Below are 11,888 nucleotides of genomic sequence, written 5' to 3'. Positions count from 1 at the left end.
CACTCATTTTCATGCCTGTGTCAGCACCTCCAAAAGGTATCTCTCAAAGAAAAAGGTTATATCTGCAGATTCTGTTGATAAGTCTTTAATGTGGAACAAAATTACTAATATTTGTGTATTAAATCTACATATTACTATTTTCAGAAAACAGATTAATAATTTAATAAAGACCCTTGATTTTTATAACTCTCAGCTACCATAGGTCTGATGCTCTGGTAGTGACTGAAGTTGGTCAGGAAATCTGAAAATTACAATGTGACTTCACAAACTTGACACGGAAAATATCTGGGTTTGACTTTACTAATTCGAATGGAAGGGCAAATAAATATTCTCCGAGCATAGAAATGCAAGAGAAAGACAGCTTTCCTAATCCCTATTTTGGTCCAGCTGGCTGGGCTTGAAGCTGTGTGTGTGAGTGCATAAACTTTTATTGATTCCTACCAGAGTTACGCATCAGCAAACAAATGTGGTAAATGAAGTTAATAAGTTCCTCTGTTCCAGTCTCCACTTTTTAATCTCCAAACATGACCTGGAACGTAAGATATTACAAAATAACATTTAAATGTTTGTACCAGGTGTTGGGGAAAGTAAATAATGCTTTTGTCTTACTAAATATGCTTATTTCTCTGAACTAAAATGTAGATAATATTGCTGAAAATCATGGACAATGTCTCTGAGCAGAATCCTGGTCTCTGCATATTCAAGCCCAATTATCTGTGCTATAAAAGGGTTACCTACATGATAAGGAATACAGAACTGAAAAAGACCTTCAATCTATTTCCCTGAAGTTGGAGACTTGTTTTATACCATCATAAAAAATTATCAAAGTCCATTGTAAATTGTGTATGTTGAAATTTTATCTCCTACATACTACTCCAATCAGGAAGGCTGCTCTTAACTCTTACAGACCTGGTAAAAACATAAAAGCAAGGACTGAGATAAACTGGGAAGCAGTCTCTAACTTGAACTTCTCTAATAGGCTCCCCTAACAGATGTCTATGTGCTGAAAACTGTTCGAAAGTGCCTGCAAAGCCTTGTCTTGCCCAGACTCCATAGAGGCAGGCTCTCCCTGGAGTCCCAGTGACTTATTTAAAGCGACTTTGACTTGTGGAAGTTCTTAGCTCCATGAAGAGAGGAAAGATGCTTTAGTCTAGGGAGGTAGGTGCCACCTGGAAACCAAGCTCATGGCAGATGGGGAAAAACCAGTTCAACAGAGGGAGGAAAAGCAGCACATAAGGTTGAATTATCCTCTGGCTTGCCAATTGCTATGCAATTGCAGTTTTCCAGAAAGAACAGAAAGCACTGCAAAATGCACAATAGTCCTGTCATTTGACCTCAGTGGTCAAATTTCTTTACCAGCCAGTCTCTCAAGCACTTAGGGTCTCCATGAACTGGCTGTATGATGGAATAATTAACATTGATTGCAAGCATGTTCAGGTACACTCAGGAGCAGGAGTAGCATTTCACATTATCTTGACAAACTGGAGGAGCAGTCAGGGAAAAAAGGGGCAGTGTAAGGCCTTCATTTTCTCCAGATAAAATAGCTATGGCAAATAGGCAGAAGTATAGGAAATGTGTGAAAAGGAGACAGATCATTCTGATTATTCACAAGCTGAAGAAGGGCTAGTAGCAAGATCATCCAGTTTCAACATAGCATTTCCAAAGGCAGTGTGAGAGAGGGTGCTAAGAATGGTCAGTAATATTGAAATATTATCTATGAAAAAAGCCTGCAAGATAGGCTTCTTGACATCAAGAGAAAACAAGCAGTTCTGTGGCAGTGGGTAGGTAGATATTCAGATGTTCAAAAGAAGCTGTTTTCATGATGGATAGGCTTAAATTTAAATTTGGAAGACTCAGGGCAGGCACAAAGCATCACCAGCTGCTCAAGGGAGGTGATTGTCCCATTCTGCTCTGCACTGGTGTGACCTCACCTTGAATACCGTGTGCAGTTTTGGGTGCCACCATATGACAGACACAAAGATATGAGAGTGTTCAAAGGAGGGCAACGAGGATGGTGAAAGTCCTTGAGGGGAAGCCATAGGAGGAGCACCTGAGGTCACTAGGTCAGCCTGAAGAAGAGAACCCTGAGGGGAGACCTCACTGCAGTGACAGCTTCCTCATGAGGGGAAGAGAAGGGGCAGGCACTGATCTCTTCTCTCTGGTGCCCACTGACACTGAGAGATTGGCCTGAAGTTGTGTCAGGGGAGCTTTAGGATGGGTATCAGGTTCTTCACCCAAAGGGTGGTTGGGCATTGGAACAGCTCCCCAGGGCAGTGGTCACAGCACCAGCCTGACAGAATTAAAGAAGTGTTTGGACAATGCTCTTGGGCACCTGGTTGTGACTCTTTGGGGCGATACTGTGCAGGGCCAGGAGATTGACTGGATGACTCTTGTGGGTCCCTTCCAACTCTGCATGTTCTGTGATTCTGTGATCTGTCATGGCACAAAAAGAAAGTTCTGAACTAAATCAGCCAAAAAGATGTCTTGAGGACAGGTCACAAGCCTCTCACAGGACTGATGCAGAAAAAGTTGCACTGTTGTAGTAGGGAAGGATAGAACACATGGAATTGAGTTTTGGAATAGACAACCAAAATTAGATTTTTTTTTTTAATTATACTTACCAGGTTCAAATAGTGAAACCTGGGAATGCTAGAGGAGAAAAATTATCCAAAATGAAGAGGAGGATGAAAGGACTGTCCAAAAGACAGATTAATAGAGGGATTTTCTGAAACTCAGTACCTCTCCCCTGAGCCCCAGCATTCAGTCAGGTGAAATGACAGCACCTGGAAATATACAGGAAAATCTTTTGGTGTCTTACTTGTACTAAAAAAGAAATGTAGAGTTCAACACACTTAACTTTAGATAAAGTTAAGATATTAGGTAAATACTGATTTCTAACTAGTCTGCAACTAATTAGTAACCATTCAGATTCCCTCTCCAACCTATAGGAACAGGTATTTGGAAACAATTTGTCTGACTAACCATATATGTCTACTTTGGGATGAGCCACATCCTGGGAATCCTCCTTTCTCTCATTGACTACAAAAGGATTTTAGTGTGATGAACTACTCAGGAGACATCTACACTGTAGATCTCTGCATTTGATCAGATAAATCCACCTACAGCGTACATAGTTGCATTGAAGGAAAGCTTGCTTCATTTCCATTTGTTCCCAAGAATGTGCTGAGCAAGTTCTCCTTCTACTTCAACATGCTCCCCATATCACCATTAATGGGGTGGGGAGAGCTGAGAAGCTTTGGGCATTTTAATTTACCATTTTTTTTTTTTTTTTCTGCTGAGATGCTAGGTGAAAGAACTGATTTCTCATCAAATTGGTTGGGGCTGACCACAGATCCTTTCTTTGAACTAGGCAGTCAAGAAGAGTCTCTTCTACCATAATGAAAGGTTTTATATATGACTACAGACTCTTCTGTATGCTACCTTTCTATTTTTATTGACATTTCTTCTTTCTTATAAGGTAGGAAGGTTATAGGCAGCCTAATGTTTCAGCCATTTCATTAAATTTGGGGGACTGATACTAACAATCAAGAGGCAAAAGATAGGTAAGAAAACCAAATGTGAAGTAATTTCCCTTGCCTGGAAATATCTCTTCTGAGGAAGAGATATTTACAGGAGTGAGAGAAATTTTACATTATAGGCAGGAGTCACCTAGCTGGCTTTGAAGATCCTCAAAAGCTGCTAAAGTTTCAATATTTTGACATTTTTTTGAAACAGGACAGTACATGCCTGTGATGTGTTTTGTGGTGGCTTGTGAGGTTCTGTGGTGCAGACTATTACTTAAAGATGATTGCAATATGTAAGCAGCTTTGCCACCCAAAATCTTTAGTCAGGATGTAAAATTGATAGAGCATTCATTTGTGCAGTTTTCCATAGTAGCCCTCATACCCACTTTGACAAAGTTTCCTTATTTTCCATATTACAAACATGTTCATACTATTAGAACAGGTTTTTGACATTTCCACGTGTTAAGCTTATCGCTAAGTGCTTTATTCTTCTTCTTATTTAGCTTTTATTGTCACATCATTAACTGGTAAGATATTCTTTCCTCTGCACAAACCAAAATATAAAAGCTAAACAGGCAAATGAATGAACTACTGCTATATTTCATTCAATGTGTACATGAAAATGAGATCATCAGAGTGCTGCTGCAATCAAAAGGGAGTTGTCACAGACTTTAACGGAGTCAAAATACCATCACTGGCAATATGTGCAGACAACTGACCACACTTTAAAATGTAAATGCGTAAAGAAGAGAAACTGAATAATAGCTGGTCTATTTGCAGTGCTTTATCAATATTTCCAGTTTAAAGTAACATAAATTTTTTTTGTGTGCTTCTTCTGTTCACTTCACTGTGAACTGTGAACTGCTTCTTCACTGTTATGAGTTTAACAAAAAGATTTTCTCTAGAATGGATCTGCTGAAGATGTGGCATCCAAGTCTAAACTCATGCACACTTATAAAATTCAGGTTAGTTCATTGACATATCTTGGATGTTATCATCCATGTCCCAGTTTAGGGCAAATTTTGGAGAAAAACTCCAAATGGGGGTTTCCCCAGGGAGGAAAAAAATTCAAATGACCCCTCCCCCCCACCCCAAATGGTCCAGGAAAGGAAAAAAAGTTTCCTTGGAGAGAAGTGGAAAAAGCTGTTTATTTAACAGAAATTGATTAATATTAAATAATAAAACCTCTCGCTGTTCAATGGAATGGCAGATCTAGGAAGAAAAGTCCTTTTCATGTGGTGTAGCTCGGCTCACTCAGGTTCTTATCAGTCCTTTCGGCGCTGGAAAGTGCCGAGGCCCAGGCCCCGGTGGGCCACAGGCCTGAGCTCTCGGGGTTTGGCTGGGTGTTCAGTCCAGAGCAGGTTTGCACAGATCCAGGAAAAAAGGGAAAAAACAAAGGTCCAGGGAACTCCTCTGCCTCAGCTAGCTAAAACTAACTAAAAGCCAGAGAGAAGCTCTGTCCCGCTGTCTGTCCGTGCTGCAGACACCACAGTCCAGGAGTGGGGTGTGTGGGAGTGATGTTTTCCTTAACACACTGCGCGCTTCTTCTTCCCCCTCTCTTGCTTTCAAAGACAGTCTTAAAGGTGCAGAACTTAATATATAACATAAACCAGATGATTTGGGGATACCAGTATCATAAAGTCACCCCAGGACAATCCACCCCATATTGTCAACTTATTATCAAAATTAATATATATATTTTAACTCTACAACACATACATTATATACATTCATGATCCTCACCCAACAATCAGATCTCCCTGAGGTACATATTGTGTACATATTGTTCCATCTTTCTGCATTATCCACCATGTGCAACCCGGTCCCTGAGCAAAGACAACCCCACGGATGGGTTTGTCTGTACTCAAAGAAGAATTGATCCAAGCTGTCTTTCCTAACAAACCTCTGACATGTACCGCTGGGACTTTGTCTCCATCTACTTTATGCAGGGGCTCGGATTGGGCTGGGCCTGCTCGGTTGGTGGAACCTCGGGTGTTAACTATCCAGGTGGCCTTTGCTAGATGCTGCTCCCAATTTTTGAAAGATTTCTCACCCAATGCTTTCAAGGTGGTTTTTAACAGTCCACTGTACATCTCCACTTTCCCAGCAGCAGGTGCATGGTAGGGGATATGGTATACCCACTCAATGCCATGTTCCCTAGCCCAGCTGTTTATAAGGCTGTTCTTGAAATGAGTCTCATTGTCTGACTCAATCCTCTCAGGGGTACCATGCCTCCAAAGGACCTGCTTTTCAAGTCCCAGGATGGTGTTATGGGCTGTAGCATGAGGCACAGGGTAGGTTTCCAACCATCCTGTGGTGGCTTCTACCATTGTGAGCACGTAGCGCTTGCCTTGGCGGGTTTGGGGCAGTGTGATGTAGTCAATCTGCCAGGCTTCCCCATATCTATATTTGGACCAACGCCCACCGTACCATAGCGGCTTCAGCCACTTGGCCTGCTTGATCGTGGCACACATCTCACAGTCATGGATAACTTGGGAAATACTGTCCATGGTTAAATCCACCCCTCGGTCTCGTGCCCACTTATAGGTGGCATCTCTACCCTGATGGCCTGAGGCATCATGAGCCCATTGAGCTAGGAACAACTCTCCCTTGTGTTGCCAATCTATCTTTGACACCTCTATCTTTGCAGCTTCATCTGTTCATTGTTTCAGTGTTCTTCAGTGTTCTTCATTAGTCCTACTCTTGGGGACATGGGCATCTACATGATGGACCCTCACAGACAGTTTCTCTACCCTGGTGGCGATGTCTTTCCATTCATCAGCAGCCCAGACTGGCTTTCCTCTGCGTTGCCAGTTGGCCCTTTTCCACCTTTCCAGCCATCCCCACAGAGCATTGGCTACCATCCATGAATCAGTGTAGAGGTAGAGCTTTGGCCACTTCTCTCTTTCAGCAATGTCCAGGGCCAGTTGAACAGCTTTGAGTTCAGCAAGTTGGCTTGATCCACCTTCTCCTTCAGTGGCCTCTGCGGCCTGTCGTGTGGGGCTCTATACAGCTGCTTTCCACTTCTGGTTCATCCCTACGACGCGACAGGAACCATCAGTAAACAGAGCATAGCATATTTCTTCTGCTGGCAGTTGGTTGTACAGTGGAGCTTCTTCAGCCCGTGTCACTTGTTCCTGCTCCTCTTCATCAGTGAGACCAAAGTTTTCACCTTCTGGCCAGTTTGTAACTATCTCCAAAATCCCGGGCGATTTGGGTTTCCAATACGGGCGCCCTGTGTGATGAGGGCGATTCACTTGCTCCATGTGACATTGGTGGCGTGGTGGGTAGAGGGAACCTTTCCTTTGAACATCCACCCCAGCACTGGCAGTCGGGGTGCCAGGAGGAGTTGTGCATCTCTGCCAATCACCTCTGAGTCAGCTTGAACTCCATCATAGGCAGCTAAAATTTCTTTTTCTGTGGTAGTGTAGTTGGCTTTGGACCCTCTGTAGCTTTGGCTCCAGAATCCCAGTGGTCGGCCTCGAGTCTCCCCAGGCACTTTCTGCCAAAGGCTCCAGGACAGACCGTGGCTCCCGGCTGCAGAGTAGAGCACGTTCTTCACATCTGGTTCTGTTCTGACTGGGCCAAGGGCTACTGCATGAGCGATCTCCTGTTTGATCTGAGCAAAGGCTTGTTGTTGTTCAGGGCCCCACTGGAAAGTGTTCTTTTTGCAGGTGATCAGGTAGAGAGGGCTCACGATCTGGCTGTACTCAGGAATGTGCATTTTCCAAAAACCTATGGCACCTAGGAAAGCTTGTGTTTCCTTCTTGTTGGCTGGTGGAGACATTGCTGTGATCTTGTTGATGACGTCAGTAAGAATCTGACGCCGTCCATCTTGCCACTTTACCCCCAGGAACTGGATCTCTTGAGCAGGTCCCTTAACTTTGTTTTTCTTGATGGCGAAACCGGCTTTCAAGAGAACTTGGATGATTTTCTCTCCTTTCTCAAAGACCTCTTCAGCCGTCTTTCCCCAAACAATGATGTCATCAATGTACTGCAGGTGTTCTGGAGCCTCACCCTTTTCCAGGGCAGCCTGGATGAGTCCATGGCAGATGGTGGGGCTGTGCTTCCACCCCTGGGGCAGTCGGTTCCAGGTGTACTGCACTCCCCTCCAGGTGAAGGCAAACTGAGGCCTGCATTCTGCTGCCAGGGGGGTGGAGAAAAACGCACTGGCAATGTCAATAGTGGCGTACCACTTCTCTGCCTTGGACTCCAGCTCACACTGGAGCTCCAGCATGTCCGGCACGGCAGCGCTCAGCGGTGGAGTCACTTCATTCAATGCACGATAGTCCACAGTCAATCTCCATTCTCCTTCAGATTTACGCACAGGCCAGATGGGGCTGTTGAAGGGTGAATGGGTTTTGCTGACCACCCCTTGACCCTCCAGTTCTCAGATCATCTTGTGGATGGGGATCACAGCATCTCGATTTGTCCTATACTGCCGGCGGTGCACCGTCGAGGTGGCAATTGGTACTTGCTGTTCTTCCACCTTCAGGAGTCCTACTGCAGATGGGTTCTCTGATAGTCCAGGCAAGGTGTTCAATTGCTTGATGCCCTCTGTCTCCACAGCTGCTATTCCAAATGCCCACCTGAATCCTTTTGGGTCCTTAAAATACCCACTTCAAAGGTAGTCTATGCACAAAATGCATGGGGCCTCTGGGCCAGTCACAATGGGGTGTTTCTTTCACTCGTTTCCAGTCAGGCTCACATCAGCTTCCACTAAAGTAAAGTCCTGTGATCCCCCTGTCACACCAGCAATAGAAACAGATTCTGCCCCCACATGTCTTGATGGGATTAGCATGCACTGTGCACCAGTGTCAACCTCATATTTTCATGGTTCTGATGTGCCAGGTTAACGAATCCACACAGTCTAAAAGACACGGTTTTCCCTAGCCTCTACCTGGCGAGAGGCAGGGCCCCTCTAAGCCTGGTTATCCTTCTTTCCTTGGGTATATGCCTTGGAGGTTCCTTCAAGGGAATCAGACATGTCATCATCATACTTGTCAGTTTGACTACAGGCTACTGGAGCGGCTTTCTTTTTGGTGGAGTATCCCCCCTGAGTCTTGCTGTCTTCCAATTCATGCACCCGTTTTGCCAGGGCTGCAGTAGATTTTCCATCCCATCTTTTCATGTTTTCTCCACAGTCACGTAGGAAAAACCACAGCTCAAGCTCGTAGCTTTTTCTCTCTATCTGGAGAACTTCTGTGTTTAGTACCAGGGCTCCTGGTCTGTACCACTGAGACTGGAAGAAGGTCTTCCCTGAGTTTCTTGAAATCCTCCTCCATTTTGTCTTGGAATTTTTGCATATGTGTTCTCACAGTTGCAATCATTGCCTGCATGGGGCCATGCACGGTATCTGCATATGCTCGGAGCTTCTTCGCCATATCCAGCACAGTCTCATCCCGGTCATCCCGCTTCATTGTTGCTAAAGCAGAAGCGTATTCTTGTGGCCCAAGTCGAACAAGTTTTCGCCACATCACAGATGTACATGGCACCAGGTCTGGATTTCTAGTTCCTAAGTTACCCATGAAGACAATCTCTACTATTGCTATTTCTCTCAAGCACTGAATCCCTTGTTCTATGGTTTTCCAACGAGTTTGCTGTATATAGAGATCGTCTGCACACAGATATCTTTGTGCCACACTTCTTAGGACCCGTTCCCAGAGACTGTAAGGGTCAGCCCCCCTCATCATCTCCTGGTCAATAACCGGATCGTGTGACAGGGATCCCAGATGCCTCGCTTCAGTACCATTCAGAACCGTAGCCTCACCTGCAGCATCCCACAGACGGACTAACCAACTAATTATAGATTCATCAGGTCGTCGAGTGTAATCTTTTCTCAGGTCACGAAGGTCCTTCAGGGAGAAAGTGCCTTCTGATTTTTGGTCAGTTACTGGTCTTGAGGGTCCTTCCCCCGCATCGCCTTTATCATCATCTACTGGCCGATCGGTTTTGGTTTTGAATTTCACGCCTCTTGTGGTACGAGCAAAAGACAGTGGCTTAGGCTCACTGTCTGGTTCGGCTGCTGGCTTAGGCTCACTGTCTGGCTTGGCTGCAGCCTGAGTGACTGGGGTAGCTGCTGATTTATCTCCCTGCCCTACAGTATCTAGCAGCATGCGATAAGCATACGCTAGGGCCCAGCTTATTGCAATGAGATTTTTCTCCTTACAATCATCATAGCAATTCTCTTCCAGATATTTCCCTATTTCATCTGGGTTCTGAATTTGTTCACGTGAAAATTCCCAGGCTGGGGGATCAGAAAATTTCTTCAGAGTTCGGCCAATTCTCTCCCATTCTCTACACCACTCAGGATTTCCCACACCTGAGTCTACTTCTGGGGCAGGGGTCTCATTGGCTCTTCTGGATATCTCAGCCCTCATCCTAGAAAAGCTGCAGACTATATAGAGGAAGCTTAACAGCTGAGCCAGCTGTACTACCAGGAAAGTGGTATCCTTAACACTCAGGGGAAACTGGATATTCTCAAAGAGGGACATAACAGATTCAAAGGAGAAGGAGGAAAGAAAAGGCTGAAAAGCCTCATCACCTGCTCTTCCTCTAACAAACTGGGTGCAATTACCAATAAACACCCAAAATGTGCTACTAGGACTGGGAGGCAGAGTCAGGCGAAGAAACCATGAGCCAAACATACCTGACAGAAACTTCAGTAGTTCAATAAACTTCCTATAAATCATTATCACCGAGCCCAGCACAATAACCATTCTAATCCGTACCCCTCTACTGTAAAAGAGGGCAAAGACAGGTATTAAAACCTCAAAAAATTCTAGGGACCAGATCCACATGAAGGCCTCCACCCCGAGAGATATTATGCATCCAAACAACATGGCTACTGACTGCTTTATCCCAATACAGAATAAATACAACCAACAATACAATCAGTAATCAGTACAGGTTTTTCCACTTTCTCTTCCCACACTGGGCGCCAAAAACTGTATTTGTCCTAGTTTAGGGCAAATTTTGGAGAAAAACTCCAAATGGGGGTTTCCCCAGGGAGGAAAAAAATTCAAATGACCCCTCCCCCCCACCCCAAATGGTCCAGGAAAGGAAAAAAAAAATTCCTTGGAGAGAAGTGGAAAAAGCTGTTTATTTAACAGAAATTGATTAATATTAAATAATAAAACCTCTCGCTGTTCAATGGGATGGCAGATCTAGGAAGAAAAGTCCTTTTCATGTGGTGTAGCTCGGCTCACTCAGGTTCTTATCAGTCCTTTCGGCGCTGGAAAGTGCCGAGGCCCAGGCCCCGGTGGGCCACAGGCCTGAGCTCCCGGGGTTTGGCTGGGTGTTCAGTCCAGAGCAGGCCTGCATAGATCCAGGAAAAAAGGGAAAAAACAAAGGTCCAGGGAACTCCTCTGCCTCAGCTAGCTAAAACTAACTAAAAGCTCTGTCCCGCTGTCTGTCCGTGCTGCAGACACCACAGTCCAGGAGCGGGGTGTGTGGGAGTGATGTTTTTCCTTAACACAAACTGCGCGCTTCTTCTTCCCCCTCTCTTGCTCTCAAAGCCAGTCTTAAAGGTGCAGAACTTAATATATAACATAAACCAGATGATTTGGGGATACCAGTATCATAAAGTCACCCCAGGACAATCCATCATTTACTTCCTTAAAATAACACTGTACACTGCTACTGTTCAGAATATATTTGCTGATATAAAAAAACCTAGAATATTATTAGTATTTCTGTTTGTAGATGAATTCAGTTCATGTTTCAAGATCTCTTGAGTCAAACTTCACAAATAAATATCTGTTCTGCTCTACATGCAGAATACTGTACTGAGAAATGACATGTATTTTTCTGAAATTCTCACAATTTCTCATCCAGTAACAACATCTGAGGACAAAGAATAATGTAAGAAAGTAATTTTTTTTCCATTGGAAGCACGCAAAGGGGTGTGAACACACACACACACACACACACACACACACACACACACACCTGTCAATGTTCGGTTCTTTTCTGTAGCAGGCAGCATGTGAAACTATAAAGAAGTAAAGCCCCTACTTTCAAGGAATCAGGAGAGCTCCCAGTTGAAGCCTGCACAAGTATTATAGTAATACTGATGTGCTAATTTCCACTGATACACTTTCATTTCAATAGCTCTGCCCATTTTTTAACTATATCACTTTGTCATGCTCACTATATTTGTTTATTACTGAAGACAGTGAGAACTGAAAATCACCACTCAAGAATGTGTAACACTAATGAAAATATCTCCCTTCTCCACAAATTGTTTTCATTCCTTGAGGGAGAAAGCAAAAATAGGAGTAAATGCATATGTATCCATATACATTCTACTTGTTCTACCTCCAATTTACAAAATATTTTACTGTGGTTGCAAATAGTGAGTAT

This window comes from Cyanistes caeruleus, chromosome 2 (assembly GCF_971803275.1).
Source record: "Cyanistes caeruleus chromosome 2, bCyaCae1.hap1.1, whole genome shotgun sequence".
NCBI lineage: Eukaryota > Metazoa > Chordata > Aves > Passeriformes > Paridae > Cyanistes > Cyanistes caeruleus.
Note: the sequence above shows the minus strand (reverse complement) of the source record.